The 18,075-nt window shown below is 41.0% G+C and overlaps 2 long non-coding RNA genes across 2 annotated transcripts; one reads left to right on the forward strand and one right to left on the reverse strand.

The window, feature by feature from the left end:
- Window positions 1-4,300: 4,300 nt before the first annotated feature.
- Window positions 4,301-6,572, reverse strand: LOC125925338 (uncharacterized). The gene is made up of 2 exons (XR_007458795.1): window positions 6,484-6,572; window positions 4,301-6,345 (listed from the first exon to the last, which is right to left on the reverse strand). It is a non-coding gene; the product is annotated as an uncharacterized LOC125925338 (long non-coding RNA).
- Window positions 6,573-6,636: 64 nt separating this feature from the next.
- LOC125925337 (uncharacterized) lies at window positions 6,637-10,703 on the forward strand. Its single transcript, XR_007458794.1, has 2 exons — window positions 6,637-8,539; window positions 9,136-10,703. It is a non-coding gene; the product is annotated as an uncharacterized LOC125925337 (long non-coding RNA).
- The last annotated feature ends 7,372 nt before the right edge of the window (window positions 10,704-18,075 follow it).

Consider the following 18,075-nt stretch of genomic DNA (forward strand, 5'->3'; position numbering starts at 1 on the left):
GAAGGTTCCACTGACGGTCCTGGAAGCCATTTGTCTGCCCCAGCCTCCGGGAACCCAGTAGATGTTTATTCTGGATTGCATCTTAGACAGAGGTTTGTGGGTGACTAATTTCCTCGGAAGGTGGCCCCAGAAAGCAAGGTGAGCGAGTGGGTAGCGGGATGAGAAGATGAGAAAGGGAACACAGCGAAGAAGGGAGCTTTCTCGGGGTGTCGACTGAGGCTGCAGACAGGTGTGCAGTTCTGAGACTGTTCTCTGAGAGCCTGTAGATCACAATTCTGCAGAGTCCTTCCAGGGATGAGGACCCGGAACGTTTGTCCACCAATTCCCCTCTCCCATTGGTGGAGACTTGTTCCAACATCTTCGACAGCCAACCCTGTGGGCCCCCTGAGCAGCCTCCTGTGGCCAGGGAGCACCATCAGGCACAGAGACCCTGATGGCCGATGGCTCTTTGGCCCTGCCTGCAGTAGCCTCCAGGGTCGGGACGTGCGCAGGGCACATATGGCCTCTTCCAGTTTCCTTTTCTCTATGGCTCTCTTCTGACATCTGTTCTGGTCTACCTCTCTCTCACCACTCTAAACTCTCATTTCTCTTTATCAGGTCCCCTGTGACATTTGCTTTTGTCCTTATCTCGCATTGAGGTTTCTCTTGTTATCTGAATTCTCATAAATCGAATAATTGTCTATACTAAGTACAAAACAACTAAAATTCACCAACAAGTCAACAATCTGCTGTAACAAACATCAATCCTCGCTTTTGGTTTTGGGGAGTGAGGATGTGGAATGAGCCTCAGGGGTCCCGCAGACATTCTGGGAATAGAATTGCAACATTGTCTGCTGCTATTGTTTAATTAGCTGTGCATCATAACTATTTTTTCCAAATTTTTCTTCTTTTTTTAAAATATGAAATTTATTGTCAAATTGGTTTCCATACAACACCCAGCGCTCATCCCAACAGGTGCCCTCCTCAATGCCCATCACCCACCCTCGCCTCCCTCCCATCCCCCCATCAACCCTCAGATTGTTCTCAGTTTTTAAGAGTCTCATGTTTTGCCTCCCTCCCTCTCTAACCTTTTTTTTTCCTTTTTTTTCCTTCCCCTCCCCCATGGCCAAATTTTTCTTCTCAAATGTGATCTAAAATTGTGGAAAATATTGCTAGTAATATGCATGAGCTGAGCAGGCTTAAAAAAGACCTTTTCAGAAGATTTTGTAGCAGAGGAACTTGTTCAGTCTGTTGCTCATCAAGGGTTTCAGTGAGAGAAAGGAAAGGAGCCTGGGCACTTGATACCAAAAATCTAAGATGAAATTGAGAACATTCAGAAAAACAATGTTATCATCTTATGAGAACGGGGCAGATGTATCATTTCAAAACAACTGAATTGCCTGCATCATCTTACCTTAGCAGGAGCTATGCAATTGCAAGCAGAGAAAACTCAAACGGATCACCGTGTAGCTCATGTCTGTGTCTTTCTGGTGTGTTTCTGTTTATCAACTTGTAACATCAGCAGGGACCGGGGGAGAGGGTGTTGACCAGTTCTCTGGGGTGAAATGTGGCTGAATATCAGACGACTGCTGGTTTACCCACTGGCTCTCACTGATTCGCCACCAGAGAGGGTGACTATATATGCCTCCATCCTTCTTCTTTGCCACCAAACTTCGACTCAGAAGAGTTTTCACTAATTAAGTAATAATTTTAAAAAACAGTAGTTTGCTTATTTTGTTTTGTTATAAGCTATTTGAATTAGTTTTCTATTTCATTATGATTCATATCACATTATTTTACTTTATTTTTTTCCGTAAGACATGTTTTCTCTGGCATACAAGAAAACCTCATTTTGACTGATACTGCATATTATCACTGCTGAATATTAGAGAACTAGATGATGTTTTAAATGTATTATCTACATAAAAATCCTTGGTGCATTTTTGCAGCTGTGTTTAAGAATGTTGGGCTGATACGAATGAATTGGTTTGAATACCGGCATGGGTTCGGAATGAATACTTTCTCCCAATTTCATAAGGAAAACTAATGTTCCTGCTATCTGAAAAGTCACCTTCCACACCATTTTTATGGTGGATTATAATGGAATAACAAAATACGCTTATATTTTCCTATTATTTCCTATTATATTTTCCTATTATATTTTCCTATTATTCGAGTATATTCATACGAAGAATTGTCTACCTCAAGCTTCGTTCATTATCTGTCCAGAAGACGTAGTTGAGGCTTGAAATGCCAATCCTTCTTGCTTCCTTCCTTGACATTTTCTATGAGTATATGAGCAGTGCAGAGTCTTATTTTCATACTGATATGAATTCTTCCTTCACTCTTTAACAGTATATTCTTTGGTGGATAAATGTCTCAGGTCCTAGATGAATAGTATATATGCATCTCAAAATTGTCTAAATTGAATGCATGTATATGCAAACAAATACTGAAATAATAAAGTTGGGTACAAATGACTCCATTTCATTTTTTTTTCCTTTTTCTCTTTCCATTTTTAATTGACATTTCATGCTGAACGTTTCAGTTTTTGTGCATAATTGTATAAATTACAAACCACCTTACAAGTGCAACTGTTTCCTGACCTAGCAACTCTACTTGTCTTTGAAATTAATTTAAAATTTGTGCACATTTAGCAAAGTAGTGAACCAATCAGACCCGCACAATTCCTTTTCCCTTGTCCCAGAGATCCACTGTCACCGCTTGGGGCATTTTTTTTTCCTGGTATTTATCACCATATTTTTTAGAGAGTATATATTTTTTCTTTTTAAACGAATTATCCATTTATCTATCGTTCACAGCCAAAGATCAAATCAACTGCTTTTCCTCGCTCTTTCTTCCAACGTGGCTATTGCCCAATTTTAGTTAAATCAGTAGTATAACATTTACTTATTATCACTGCACTGAGCAAGTAGTGTTCTGTGGGCATGTTTCTTTTCCTTACAATGGTCTTTTATTTTACGCCGGCCGATAGTGTTCTTCTTAGTGATGTTGTTTGCCTGCTTCCTTATCCCTCTTTCTATTTCCAAGTCCTCCTAAGTGCTCCAAGAGATTTTTCAGTCCATCGAAATTGTCCCAATGTTTGGAGACAACACATGCTTATCAACTCCCTTTTTAGTCTCCATGGATGGTTCTCCCAAGGTCTATTAGGATGAGCAGAGCCTAATCCCAGGGAAACTGGTAAAGATGATGAATTCACACCTCAGAGTAGGTAACCACTCTCAGGTGAGGGAGCTGGGGTATCGATCCGATAATTGCCATCAGTTGTTAAGTGAGATCTGCTTCTGGAAGGTGTTGATTGATTACCTCCCTTTTATCTCTATAGGTAAAAAGGCAGAGTACCTTTAAATGATTCCGGAAGAAGTCTGAGCAAAAGGAGGCAGAAGTGACCTTTGGAATTTGTCCAGACTGTGCTGAAGTGCAGCGTCCTAGTGATATAGACGGGACATCTGTATACTGCATTGTGCAGCGACTGCTTTCACGTCTGCAGATTCGGTTTTGTTACTTGCTCTGGGTCTTGGATCCGTGTTTTCTTCTCTGTTGCTTTTTTATTTTCCTGGAGCCTATCCTTTCGGAACTACCTGGGAAATGATGCATAGGAAGTAAAAATAGGCGTCCTAACATATTTGAAACCGTCTTTAGGTTGACGCTTGATTGAGAATTCAGCTGGGTATAGAAAGCTAGGTTAAAATAATTTTCCCTCTCATTTTGAAAGAATTTCTCCGTTGTCAAAAAAGAAAAAGAATTTCCTCATTGTCCTATTAACTCCAGTACAGCTACTGAGAAGTCAGAGGGTATCTTACCTTCTGACCTGATGTTTCCCACTACCCTGGAAACTTCTAGGATACACTCATTACCCACGATGTTCTAAAATATCATGCCAAGAACTTTGCTAAATTTTATCTTTTCATGTATTATATGCAGTTCTTGATGAGCCCTTTCAATCTATAAACTCATGTTCTTCTGTTCTGAGAAATTTTCTCATATAACTTCTTTAATAACGTTTCTTCATTGTTTTCTCTTCACGGACATAAAATTAACCCAATATTGTTTCCCTTTGTTCATTAGGCATCTTTGTTACACATTTTGTCTTCATTCCTACCCTCAACACTCCACATATTTTTCGAGAAATTTCTTTGGCTTTACATTCCAGGCCCTCTGTTGAATATTTCAATTTCTTTTAAGACCATTTCATTATAGCTCCCAAAAGATTTTTACTCTTTTTTCCAAAAAATTGCATCTTGTTCTTTCTACCTAGATTCATTCTTGTCTCCATGCAGCTATTTAAAATAGAGAGGCATTCTCTTTACAGTGTGCGAACGATCATTGGTCAGTTTTTCTTTTTATAAGAGCAAAGCCCAAATCACCTAATTTAAAGTTCTATGGATACGAACAACTTTTGCCGGCATTAGCCTTACTTGCAGGGTTGATGGTACAGTGAGGCATTTAAATTGCAGTTGTGGCAGAAACTGCTCCTTGGTTTCCTAAATTAACCCCTCCCGCTTTTATTTTAAGGAACAGAATCACTTCCACCACTTTAAATATCAGCAGGACGCGTGACCCCTCAGCAAGAGCCTCCCCATGGCTGCAACTTCCCAGTCACTCCCCTGCTTGTTCTCTGCTTCCTCTTTCCTCATGCAAAGGGCTGACGGGGTGCTTGGAGCCAACTTCTGCCTTGCTGAGGAGGACAGCACCCCAAGGCATGTGGAGACAATAAGCAGAAAGGGACAGTGGTCCCTGGTTGACCATATTGGGCAGGGCTGCTGACCATCCTACATGCTCGTATGCCTCTTTTTTCCATGAAAGAAAAACCAAGTTCTACATGATTTGAACCACTAAGTTTTGGGGTGTCCTGTCTGCTGACAAGTATGGGGTGGGAGTCTCCAGATCCTAGTGAATATTAGTGCCTTCTCCCTCACCGTCTGGTTTCTCTAGAGAAAGATGCTCTGGTCTTCTGCCTGTTTCTTTACAACTTGACTTTCTACCATGCCAGGTGAGGAGACTGTCGCCTCTATACTCTCCCTGAATTCCGATTCCTCCCTCCGTTCCTGCGCCCATTTCCACGATCACATTACTTGTGCCCCGTTAACAATGAGAGCCTTTGATTCTTTCCTGAACTGATTGTTCCCAACCCTAGAAGGTAGGACATTTGCCCGTGTTTCCTTGTTTTAGGTGAAGTGTTTACCCTCCATTACGACTCATTTGTCCTCACCTTTCTTGCAGAGGTTTGTCCACGGTGGTGCTGAGCAATTACACCATGAGTAAACACTGTAGCAAGTTACGTGAAACGTTCATTTGGTGCTACAGTTTAATTCAGCCTCAGAAAAACAACCAGGAACCCCCTGCTAACACCTATTCTCTGACTAGAAGAATATAAATTAAAATCAAGTGATTTTTTTTTTCTGTTCCAGGTTTAATAACCACAGGGAGAAAGACATTGGTAAGCTAGAGGCTCTGCTACAAAAAATCTTAACTCAAGTAAGAGTTTTGCCGTTTTGCATTGATGGGAGCTATAAGGGGGGGGGGGGGGGTATGTTACTTTCTAAAATTCCTGTGAGTCCAGGAGTGACTGTTCCCAGTTCTGCGTTTTTGTCAACTTTAGGCAAATACTCAACATTCTGATCCTGATAGTGAACCCATTTGCAGACTTAAAGGTATGAATTCTTGTTATTCAAAATATTTAAGAAATTTAAATATGGATTTGTGCAGTTTGGAAAGTTTTATTTCTAAAATGTCATTTTTTTATTTGAAACTTTAGATGGTATCTGGCTCAATACCAGTGGAAGCTCGAATATTACAAGTTTTAAGTTATATTTACCTTTATTGTAGGCCAAAATGTGCAAGCATCAATGGGGCCAATCACGAGGCAGACATCATGTCGTATTTTTTTTAATGAAGCATTATTAGACTTCGATAAAAGATTAACTATAGGATATAAAAGAAACTCTACATGGTAATCCCAGGGCTGGGAGAGGGTAGCGAGAGAAGAATAAACTTCAAACAGGGTCCCTCCCAAGGCTGTAGCTGGAACCCACTAGATGCCAGGGAAGTTCACGGGCGGCATGGCATGCACCAGAGCTTATCTGCAGAAACCGACCCTCCAGAATTCAGGCAGCGCATAAGTGACCTGCAGGTGATGGCTGCAACATGGACCTGGGCTGCTGAAGGGGCACCAGAGTACTGGGTGACTGTGACGTGAACGGCGCGTGGTGGCCAGGCACAAGGGTGTGCTTGCGAGCGGGAGCCCAGCCCCACGGCAATCCTGCAGGGAGGAGCTGGGAGGTGGGTCAGGTATATGGGCTTGCAGATGGAAGCTGGCATGGTAAGAGGCTTGAGATAGCACCCCTGTCGGGAGAACCACAGGAAGGTGATGGCCGGGCCACTTAAGGGCTGCAAGGTTGACATGGGACGGACTCTGTGGGATGGGCACAAGCCTGGGGCAGAGTGCCGCTGCAGAACCTCCTTCTCACTGGGCTAACCTACCTGGAAGCAGCAGGGAACAGGGGAGAGTCCTTTCTTCCTTCAGTGTCCCTCTAGCACCCTCTGTTGAGAAAGTTCAACGTCACGATCACCTTGAGAAACTCCAAGCAGTTCTGATTCCATACCTCCGAGCTGCGATAAACAGGGACTGTAGAGCCAAAAGGCAACATAGCGCTAACTGGCACAGCACGACAGCTGGAAGTTGCTAAACATGCAAAGTCAAAACCACGCAAGGATTGCTCAGAGGTAGACCGTGGGAGAGGAAGTGCCAGAAGAGTAGCAACAGATGTATTACAATTTAGATTAAGATAGTCATTTTGTTTGAGTTTATTTTCAGGCAAGGAAAACAAGGAAAATACGATGATTATATATTTGCTATTGGTTGAGAAAAGAAACACAGTTCTGAAAAAGGACCTTATTTGCTTTTATTAAAATACATAATTTTGGGGCGCCTCGGTGGCTCAGTCGGTTAAGTGTCTAAGTCTTGATTTCTGCTCAGGTCATGATCTCATGGTTTGTGGGTTCGATCTCCACCTTGGGATCTGTGCTGACAGCACTGAGCCTGCTTGGGATTTTTTCTCTCTCTCTCTCTCTTCTTTCTCTCCCAGCTCCTTTCCTGCTTGCACTTTTATTCTTTCTCGAAAATAAATAAACTTTAGATATATATAGAACTTTAATGGCAGAAACAGGTGGAGCACTGCCTCAACACGGATCTGACAAGATCAAAGCGGCAGGAGAATGGACAGTGAGGTGCAGAGAGACGGAAGGATCTTGGATTTGATTGACGAATCTTGGCGAGAGGACAAGCTGTGTAGGAAGAATACTGCTGAATGGGCTTCCTGATCTGGAAGAGGACGAGGGTGGCACCATGGAATCTGTTAAAAGAACCAGAAGTGACATGGATTCACTGGCCTTAGAGTACTTCCCAGAGAATGTTCCCCCTACAGGAAGAGCTGGCTCTTTTTTCGTGGACGGATTTTTAAAAATTACAAAGATACGAAGTGTTTTCTTTCAGTCTCCTAATGCAGATCATTAAGTGACGAGTCTATACTCAAAAAAGGACACTCAGTTTGTGGCAGCAAAGTGCAAATGTGAAAATACTCACTGGAATGAGAAACTGATGGAGATTTCTCAAGAATGCAAAATACTTAGTTAGCCCTTTGAACTGGAGTTCTTTATTCACTAGCTTGTGTTTGAAGGTGACTGATTATAAACGTTGACCTTTAACTCTGATTTTGCTTTACTGTCAGAGTTTAACATTTCCCAACTTCTTATATGTGTCCTGTGACACAGGCGATTGAAGACACAGAGGGAAGGACAAAGAAAGAGGAAGGCAGGCATGAGGGGATGGTTAACTTCCCACGTGCCCCCCCTCTGAGAAGCATTCTGAGCGGCTGTGTTTAGCGCCCGCAAGTACAATGGGTGTTGAGATAATCCTTTCACTGATTCCTGGGATTCCTAATTGTCACACATACAGGAAAGAACAGATGAAATGTTTCTGCCTTTTTTCCTTCCTGTCATTGCCATCAACCAACAAACATGCATTATGGATTACTCATGGGGTTCATTGAACAGTGGGACAAAGGAATTCTGATGAAAGAAAATCATGGTGTCTGTTCCAAAGAGTTTCCTGCTGAAGCACTGAGATACTGTGTTCAAGCTACCACTTGATGTTCCTTGTCATTTGGGTGTCCAGGCGATGGTGGTCCTCCACCTGATTTGCTGACTGGCTTCTCCAATAAACAAATTGCGTCAGACACACTTCAAAACTGGGACTGCCCTGAAATACAGCAGCCATCCTGGCTGTCATAGAATCAGCTCACTCTGTATTACTTCTCATGCTAGGGGCCCAAAGGACTGTTGTCTTTTGTGCCAGTAAGTATTAACACTTATTTTTCTCACCTGTGCTTTTGTTTTATTTGGGAATGTTCTCTGAGGAACTCACTGAATTCTTTATCTGAAATGGCAATCTTTGATCAAAATTGTCTTCACAATTATCATCGCCTAAGCTATTTGGAAGAAGTCGGTTAGGAATGCACACGGAGATACTTTTCTCATGGTAAGGATATCAAATATATATCCCTTTTCCTTGTTTCCCTATGAGCAAGTGCGACCATATTCAAGAATATACATTTGTATGGATAACTGGTCGCTATATCACATCCTTAATGATCACAGTGATCTAACCGAGCAAACAAATCTAATTACATTTTTTACTTCTTAAAATATATCAGAAATATGGGATAAATGTTTACATTTATATTTCTTCAAAGTAAAATTCAGTAAGTCATGGCCCCCTTCATGTCACCTGCAAAGAATTCTGCTCTCCTCACTTTAACAGCACAGATTGGTTTGAAGCTATCTGACTTCGTAGAAGTGGAATGATACGTTATGTGTTCTTTCTTCCATGTCTTTTAATTTTTTTTGCTAACCATTATATTTGTGAGATGCGTCCACGTTGTGTGCGGTCAAGGTTCAGTCATTTTAATTTCTGTTAAGCATTCCACCATTGCATGAATCTAACACTGTTCACTTGCCTACTCTAGGGTTAAAGAACAGTGGGGTATTTTCCATTTGTTTGTGGCCAGGAACATTTTTGCACATGTCTTTTGCTGAACACATCTATTTTTTTAAAAAAACAATTTTATTTTTTAGGCCTACTGTGAAGTTTGAACTCACAGCCCCGAGATCAAGAGTTGCACGCTCTACAAACATAGCCAGCCAGGTGCCCCTGAACACGTCTATTTTTGATGAACAAATACCTAAAAATGGAGCTGCTGGATGGGTGCATCTGTTCAGCAGTTTTCCACAGTGGTTGCACCGGATGGTAGCCTCCCACCCTATCCCTGCACAACGTGCAAGTTCTTTACAATATTGCTATTTTTTGTTTGTTTGTTTGTTTGTTTACGTATGTATGTATGTATGTATGTATTTGCGATATTCTGCTGGGTATGAAATGGTATCACATTGTGCTTTTAACTTGCACTTCCCTCCTGATTACTGAGGTTGAACTACTTTTCCTGTATTTGTTGACCATTTGGATATCATCTTAATGTGAAGTGCTATGGCAAGTCTTTTATCCATGCTCCGTGGTCTACCTAGTTCTGATTATTTGTAAGAGTTTTTAACATTATCTGTAAAAAAAGTCTCTGATGAGTTAGGTATTGTAAAATTCTGTATTCCTGCTCTGGTAGCTTACCTTTTATTTAATGTTCATAAGGTGCTTGATAAGCATACTTTCCTACGTTTTTGTGGCTATAATTTTTCAAGTTTTTTTTTTTTTTACTTTAAGTAGTGGTTTGGTTCTTTAAGAAAATTTTTTTTCAGTTTGATTACTGGGGTTTTTTGGGGGGTATGTTTTGTGTGTTTTTTTGTTGTTTTATTTTTTTGTTTTATGGTGGGGGTTGTATCCTGTTTAAGAAATCTATCCTGGTGGCCTTAGTCCCTCTCTTCATCCCTTGCCTGGCATCCTCAGCCCCTCTCTCTACTGCCTGATGGCTCATGCGGCCAAGCCCACTAAGTGCACAGGCAAGGCGAGTGCTTATCCACTCTGCTGTGCTCAGGTAGGCGTCCAAGGCAGAATGCTCAAGGCCCTTGGGTCACTCTGTATGCTTAGCTACTTGATCTAGCCTGCTTCAACTAGTGTTCCAGCCATATGCCAAATCTTTTTCTAGAATTTAGTTGTTTCGACCTCAACAATCATAACATTCTTTGACAGTCTGCTGTGTGCCAGGTGCTGAGGGTACAGCAGGGAATAGACAAACACACACTCCACAAAAGCTGATAGTCCAGGGCAGGAGCCAGCTACTAAACATTAATCCTATCAACAAAATGTTCAAATAACCACTGTATTGTAAAGAGAGGGAGCGTCCTGTGTCAGGGATGGAGCGGCATGGCCTGGAAGGAAGGGCCATTGGAATCATCGGCATCCCCCATACTGAAGGACATTTTATTTTCCAGAGATTATTCTTACCACGTAAAATGCCGTTTCATAGTCCAGCGATTCTCTTCCCTAACGTCTGCTTGTATTCAAAAATGTTCTGTCAGGTTATGGCTTTAGAAGCTTAACAAAACATGGCAGTAAGTGGAAAGTATGCCGTTCCCTTCTCTAGGCCCAGCTTTTAATTATTTTGGTCCTGGTGAGGTAGTGGAACTGGAAGCAAGCCGAGTGGCGGGTCAGCCAGCCAGACCACTTAGCACCTGAAAAGTCCCCCAAGACGAAAGCAATAGAGAACGACTTTATATAGACGGCAAGAGACGGACGACTGAGTGGGCAGGTATCAGGACAAAGTTTAGTGGAAACTCTTGAAACACAACAGTTCAATTCAACAGAAGAAAAGACATTCTGATGAGGATGATGATGAATCAATTTAAAATCTTTAGCAGACTGGAACTTCATGGAACAATTTTATGACAGACAATACTTGGCAGGAGTTAAGGTTGGAGTAAATATTTTCTTTGGTTATTGCCTGTATGCCTTTTAAAAATAAACTTGTGCCAAAATAGATATAAATAAAGGGGGGAAAATAAAGAAATGGTATCTATGTCTGCCCTAAGATCACAACTGTATTTGCCCGTATTTTCTTTTAGGAGATTTATGGCTTTACTTTCACAGTTATATTCATGACCACCCCAAATTGTCACGGTGTGAGTAAAGAACCAAGATTCCTTTTTTTCCCATGTACATATCCAATTGACCTGGTGCCTTTTATTGAAAGGAACTTCGTCTCCCCCATTGCTCTGTAGTGTGTCAGTTTGTCATAAATCAATTGATCATGCCTGCTCGGGGCTTATTACCTGACTCTCAATTGTTAACCTTTAGTCCATTTGGTTTCCTACACGAATACCACACTATCTTATTTACTGAAGATTCATAACGGGTCTTGATATGTGGCCATGTAGTTCTTTGGTTTTGCTCCTCTCCTCCCTTATCCCCTTCATCCCCCCTCCATCTCTCTCCTCCCTCATCTTAGAGATTGCTCTTACAACTTTTGATCCCTTACATTCCATATGAATTGTAGAATCAGCTTATCATTTGTTTAAATCAAAATGCTATTGATCTTGATTATGATGCAATGTATCCATGGGTCAGTTAAGGAGGCGTTGACATTTATACAACGTGATGAAGAAGGAGTTGTTCTGGGGTCTTCTCCACCCTGGTAGAGGCAGAATGTTCCTAGGCATACTCCCCTAAGTAATAGATTCAGGATCCCGTACTTTAGATGGAAATTCTTTGACACCGTTGGTTTGCAACACTCCTGGGAGCTTCCCAGCTATAATGGGAAACTGACCCCTCTACGAGGAGGGCAGGGAGAGACAGAAGAGGCAGGCCCCTCCAGATGGGTGGTTTTAATAAGCAAAGGGAACTGACATATGAGTACTGTCCTGGGTGGCGGGAAGACAGATGGAGCCCTGTGCCTTCCCACCAAATCTTTGGTTTATAAAGAGGCCTAAACTGGTTTCAGTCGCATATACCGTGCCGCTGTTCTCAACACCACATCACTATTTCAAGGATATGTCCTTCAAGCAGCCTGGAGGAGTGTGAAAGGGAGAGAGGAACCCACATTCCAAGGACAGGGGAGGCGTGGGAGCCTTCGAGGGGACAGGCCCAGCTCATAGGCAAACTGGTGGTCCCATCGTTCCGATGACGTTCCCCGAAAGGCACGATGGAAGGAGCTTCGGATGTGAATCCGATCTTGGTTCAGAATCTGACACGACCACCGAGGAGAAAGGTTTGGGGGAGATTTACTGGGTCTTTCCCAGTTAGGTTCCTCATCTGTTACATGGAGCTATAACACCTACGTCATATTTTTATGTGAAGAAATTAAATGCAAGGATTTATGTAGACGTTGGAATATGATTAATAAGCAGAAGTGCTTTCTAAAAAATAATCTTCTGTTAAACTATTGAAATCACCTCTTTTATCTGACATCCTCAGGGTTTATTCTAGTTCCTCTTCATAAAATGAAGCAACTGGATGGTGTGTTTATCCACTTTCCTTTCTCTCCAGGGAAGGAAATTGAATTGTGTGCTGTCATCAATATTACAGACGGATGCACTTATTTCTGAGTCACTTATTTCTGAGGAATGTTCCTCTTTAGTTTTGAGAGCTAAGCACTTTGGTTGTTGCATGCTTCATTTGCACTTACCTCAATTCAGCTGGGCGGCGTAGGTCATTTTCAGACATTTCCCAGTGCTTATGATCCTCTGTGGATGAATACCTGTGTCTCTTTAAATGACAAATATACACAGCTGGTCCAAGAGGGGACACACGAAATTCAGGTTGGTAACTTCTTCTGTGCCCTTGGCAGAGACTAAAAGAAATAAGCTGAGTGAAAGACTAAGGCAGTGATTAATGGACCAGTCTTCACCCAGATAGCTATTAATAAATAAGCTAAGTCTGGAAATGAACAAATATGCCTTCTACCATATAGAAGTTAGTGCTTTAGTTAGAAATACAATGCTAGGCTGGAAGCTCCTTCACTCCGATCCAGTGCCATTGAGAAAGTCGTGAATTTGTCGCGACCTTCTGTCCATTTATCACGCTTGATCCTCTCCCACTTAATTTTCCATGCGCGCTTTATCTTTGCTGTAAACACCACGCTGAGAAATTTCCCTTGACTCTCCAAATGGCGTAACCCCACAATTGATTACACTTGGCATCATAGATACTCAAGGAAACTTCAATACTGAGGGAATAATTGCTGTTTTGACTATATTTTTGTCTTTTCACAAGGTAGACTTGCAAGCTTTTTCTATTCCAATTAGGCTCTGACGGGTGTAGAAATAAAATTGAACTACACGTCTTTTTTATTCCTGCCTTTCTACCGGGAATTCACACCGGTGCATGAAGACAGGACACAGCAGGAAGATGGCATAGAGCAGCACCTCGCCCTCATCCCTGAAGAAACGGCCACGCATCCCGGACCATTTTCCTCATTTATCTAGAATTCTCCAAGAGAAATGTTGTCTGTAGGTAGACAACAAGCCACCAAGTGCCCCCCACAACACTGAGAAATTCTCGGGGTCACATCTGTAAATCCTCATGGAATCCGAGAGAACATTCATGTCAGGCTCATATCATTCTCCCAAGACCTGGAGCTTTATTGGAGCCCCATCAGATCCTGCCCAGTACTGGGTGTACTTAATTCTGCCCCTCCCCTTTAGTGACTCAGACTTACTTTTGGTTCGGGCATCAATTTCCTACTGACTTAGAGCTTCACTTCAGCCTCATTCGGGGCATCTGAGAACACTGGGTCGCAGCGCACGATCTCTGAGACTCTTCACCATGTCCCCCAGGTTGCAGGGAATTTTCCCAGCACTGTGTCTCCTTGGGGTCTTGTCTCTACTGCAATGCCCATTTGTCCTGTGCGGTGAGTACACACATGATAAGGAAAGGGGGTGAGTTGAAACCAAGGTATGGAAAATAATTCCTGGTTAAGAATTAGTTACATATAATCGTATGACAATAATTCAGTACAATTTTGGAGAAGAACCATGAAGTATGTATTGAGAAATATATTTAAATAATTTTAGTCCTTCAGATACAGGCCATGGTAACTCAGAACACATAATATAACAAATCTAAGAGCAACCCATCTAGTCACAAAAATCTTTTAATTTTAATTTAATTAATTAATTAATTTTTTACAAACAGTGCCATGACACTATTTCTTTTTAAAAATTTTTAATGGTTATTTATTATTGAGAGACAGAGAGTGAGCAGGGAAGGGGCAGAGAGAGAGGGAGACACAGAATCCGAAGCAGGCTCCAGGCTCTGAGCTGTCAGCACAGAGCCCGACGCGGGGCTTGAACTCAAAAAACCGCGAGATCATGACCTGAGCTGAAGTCGGACGCTTAACCGACTGAGCCACCCAGGCGCCCCTTAATTTTTATATTAATGTATTATATTTAAATGGATGCTGTTCAATTCTTAAAGATTTCAGTCTTTCACAGGTTTCATTATTTTTCTATGGCATTAATAACTGAGTAGAAAACTTTTGCCAACCAGAAAGTAAAATTTTATATTATCACAAACAATGAGCGAATTTATCAGAGTAAGATTACAAAGCCCTGTATACACTGAAAACATTATATAAGTGCAAGATATCGTATTGCAAGTCAGGGAATAATTGTCCTTAACCACTGAGCCCCGAAAGGATTGTCAGGACCTACAGGCCCCACCAAGGTAGTGCTGATTATAAATGCAGACATGAGCGTTTTTTTAGTTTGTAAGTGGAAATATGCCAATAAAAGTAACATTTCTTATTCATCTGCCAATACAATCTCTTCTTTAAAAGAAGACTATTTTAAAAATATTTACATCCGTGTCCCTTAAACCATTTGTCAGAGCATTTAACATCGAGCATTTTGCACAGAATGACAAAATCACTCAACAGAGAAGAAATTTCCCCAAGAACTATGTCTTTTTCAATGGAGACTATGTTTTCTGTTTACATGATGTTGGGTGTTTTCCAAATTCTGATGATACAAGGATTACCTGCCAAGCAGAAGAATGCGGAGGTCCAAAGTGCCCTCTTGTCATCCTTTGTCAAGATTAATTTCTCGAGCCCCAGAATGATCCCGTGCTGTTCCGGCTTTAGGAATGTTCCTAAGCGTATAGAATAACTTCAGAGTTTTTTTGTAAGCGGAGTACTGAAGCATTTTAGTTGGGAAGTTTTTTACCTCATCATAGTGGCAGGTATTTTAAGAGAAATTTCAATGTTAGGTAGAGAAGTTCATATATCCTGGGTGATTCTCCTCGGTTGGAAATTGAAATGGCTGCCTCTGTTCTTCCAAAGCTCAGCCACACTCCCAACGCTCTCATTGTTTTCCATGAGCACCATAACCTTGGTCTTCCTGGCCTCCTCTTCCTTTACAAAACAGTGAAGGTAGATTATGTTCAGCAAGTCACTGAGACCTGCCACAATACCTTTAGATTTTTCTGGATTTATCCCCGTCTCTTCTATTCCTTCAATACCCCACCTTTCTTCTGGTCCATGTTCAGGATAACATACACTGCAATCTGTCTCATTTCGGTCTCTGAGCTTGCCTTCTTCTTCATTTTTCAATACCAACTTATTGCTGCTGTAAACCTTTGCTCACATTCTCGCTCCAAGACAAAATTCCTGCCTGTATCTCATCCATCCAAGCAACTTTTATCCAAAACGTAAGATATACTTCCAGCCTCCCTTAGAAAGTGTTACCTTATGTTTTCTCCCTTGGCTCTCTCTGTCTCTCTCTGTCTCTCTCTCTCTCTCTCTTTTTTCTTTTTTATGCCTATCTTGTTGGTATTGCTTGTCTTTGGACACATTTTTGTAAACTGACTGAAGTTGTGTTTTTGCTAATTATGTGGTTATGACTTATTTTCCGGGCCTTAGGTTTGAAAGCTGAGAAAGTGGGGTCACATGCTTTTATATACCCTGTAAGTCACATGCTGTTGTATCATCCTAAGAGTATGAGGACCTCAGACAAGTAATTTTTTTAGTATGTATTTATTTTTGAGAGAAAGAGAGAGAGACAGAGAGAGACAGAGAGAGAGCGTGGGGGGCAGGGAGGAGTACAGAGAGATTGGAAGACAGAGGATCCGAAGTGGGCGGAGCACTGACAGCAGTGAGCCTGATGCAGGGCTCAAACTCACAGACTGTGAGGTCAAGACCTGAGCCAAAATTAAGAGGTGGACACTTAATTGACTGAGCCACCCAGGCACCCTGAAACATCATAGATTTCTACATATTAATGTTGTGTCCTATGACTGTTCTGAATGTATTAGTTCTGATAGGTTTTGGGTGGAGTCTTTAGGATTTTCTATATATAGTATCAGGTCCTATGCAAATAGTGATCGTTTTATTTCTTCCTTACCATTTGGATGCCTCTTTTTTTTTTTTTTTTTTTTCTTGTCTGATTGCTGCAGCTAATACTTCCAGTCCTATGTTGAATAAAAGTGGCAAGAGTGGGCATCTTTGTCTTGTTCTTGGTCTTAGAGGAAATGATTTCAGTTTTTTGCCATGATCATTATGATGAAAAACTATGGTTTTTCATATGTGACCTTATCATGTTGAGGTATGTTTTCTCTAAACCCACTTTGTTGAAACTTTTGGTCACGAATGGGTGTTGTCTTTTGTCAAATGCTTTTTCTGTGTGTTTTGAAATGATCATATTATCTTAAAATTTTTCCTCTTATTTGTTTGATGTATCACATTCATTGACTTGCAAATATTGAACCATACTTCCATCCCTGGTATAAATCCCACTTGATTATATTGGATGGTCCCGTTAATGTATTGGTGAATTTGGTTTGTTAATATTTTGTTGAGGAATTTTGCATCTGTGTTCATTAGGATTATTGCCTACATTTTTCTTTTTTTGTGGTGTCTTTTTCTGGCTTTGGTATCAAGGTAATGCTGTCCCCGTAGAACGAACTTGGAATTTTTCCTTCTTCTCCTTTTTTCAGAATAGTTCGAGAATAGATATTAACTCTTTATTTTTTTAAAAAATAATTTATTGTCAAATTGACTTCCATATAACAGCCAGTGCTCATCCCAGCAAGTGTCCTCCTCAATGCCCATCATCCACTTTCCCCTCTCCTCTACCCCCCATCAACCCTCAGCTTGTTTCTTAACTCTTCTTTAAACGTTCGGTAGAATTCATCTGTGAATAGTGAAGCTACCAGGTTTGGGCTTTTGTTTGTTGGAAATTTGAAAACCTACTTTAAACTCATATTTATTTTACCCGTTAGAGTCTTATTGATTTAATTCTTTAATAAAGTATATTTTTTAACCATTTAAAAGTCAGAAGTGAGGGGTACCTGGGAGCTCAATCAATTAGGCATTTGACTCTTGATTTCAGCTCAGGTCATGATCTCAAGGTTCGTGAGATAAGGCAACAAAGAACCTGCTTGGGATTCTCTCTCCCCCTGCCTCTCTTCCCCTCCCTGGCTCATTCTCTCTCTCTCTCCCTCTCTCTCTCTTTCTTAATATAAATGAATAAACTGGGGCACTTGCGTGGTTCAGGTCATGATCTCGCGGCCCGTGAGTTCGAGCCCCACATCGGGCTCTGTGCTGACAGCTTGGAGCCTGAAGCCTGCTTCAGATTCTGGATTCTGTGTTTCCCTTTCTCTCTGCTCCTCCCTCTCTTGCGCTCTGTCTCTTTCTCTCTCTCTCTCAAAAATAAATAAACGTTAAAAAAAATTTTAAAACAGATAAATGAATAAACTTAAAATAAAGAAATTATTAAAAAAATAAATAAAAAGCAGAAGTGAAATGGAATTTATTTCACTGAAATAATAGAATTACTTCTGAAATAATCAGAAAATCTGATTCAGTGTGGAATTGCACTCATGACTTAAATACAAGTATTTTATACAGTATTGCCTAAATATCAATGTTATAATTTAGAAAACATATCAGTTTTGGATATTTTTATTGTAATTTATAAATAAACGAGTGGTGAGAGTATTTGAGTATGCCCAAAAGTATCCCCATTGTAATGCTAGTCAATCTCCTGATGTGAAGAATAGGACATTTTAATTTGCTCTGATATTTTCTTTACCTCAAACTATATCAAGTTCTACCTTAAAGTAGTTCTACTAATGAA

This window comes from Panthera uncia, chromosome F1 (genome assembly GCF_023721935.1).
Source record: "Panthera uncia isolate 11264 chromosome F1, Puncia_PCG_1.0, whole genome shotgun sequence".
Taxonomy (NCBI): domain Eukaryota; kingdom Metazoa; phylum Chordata; class Mammalia; order Carnivora; family Felidae; genus Panthera; species Panthera uncia.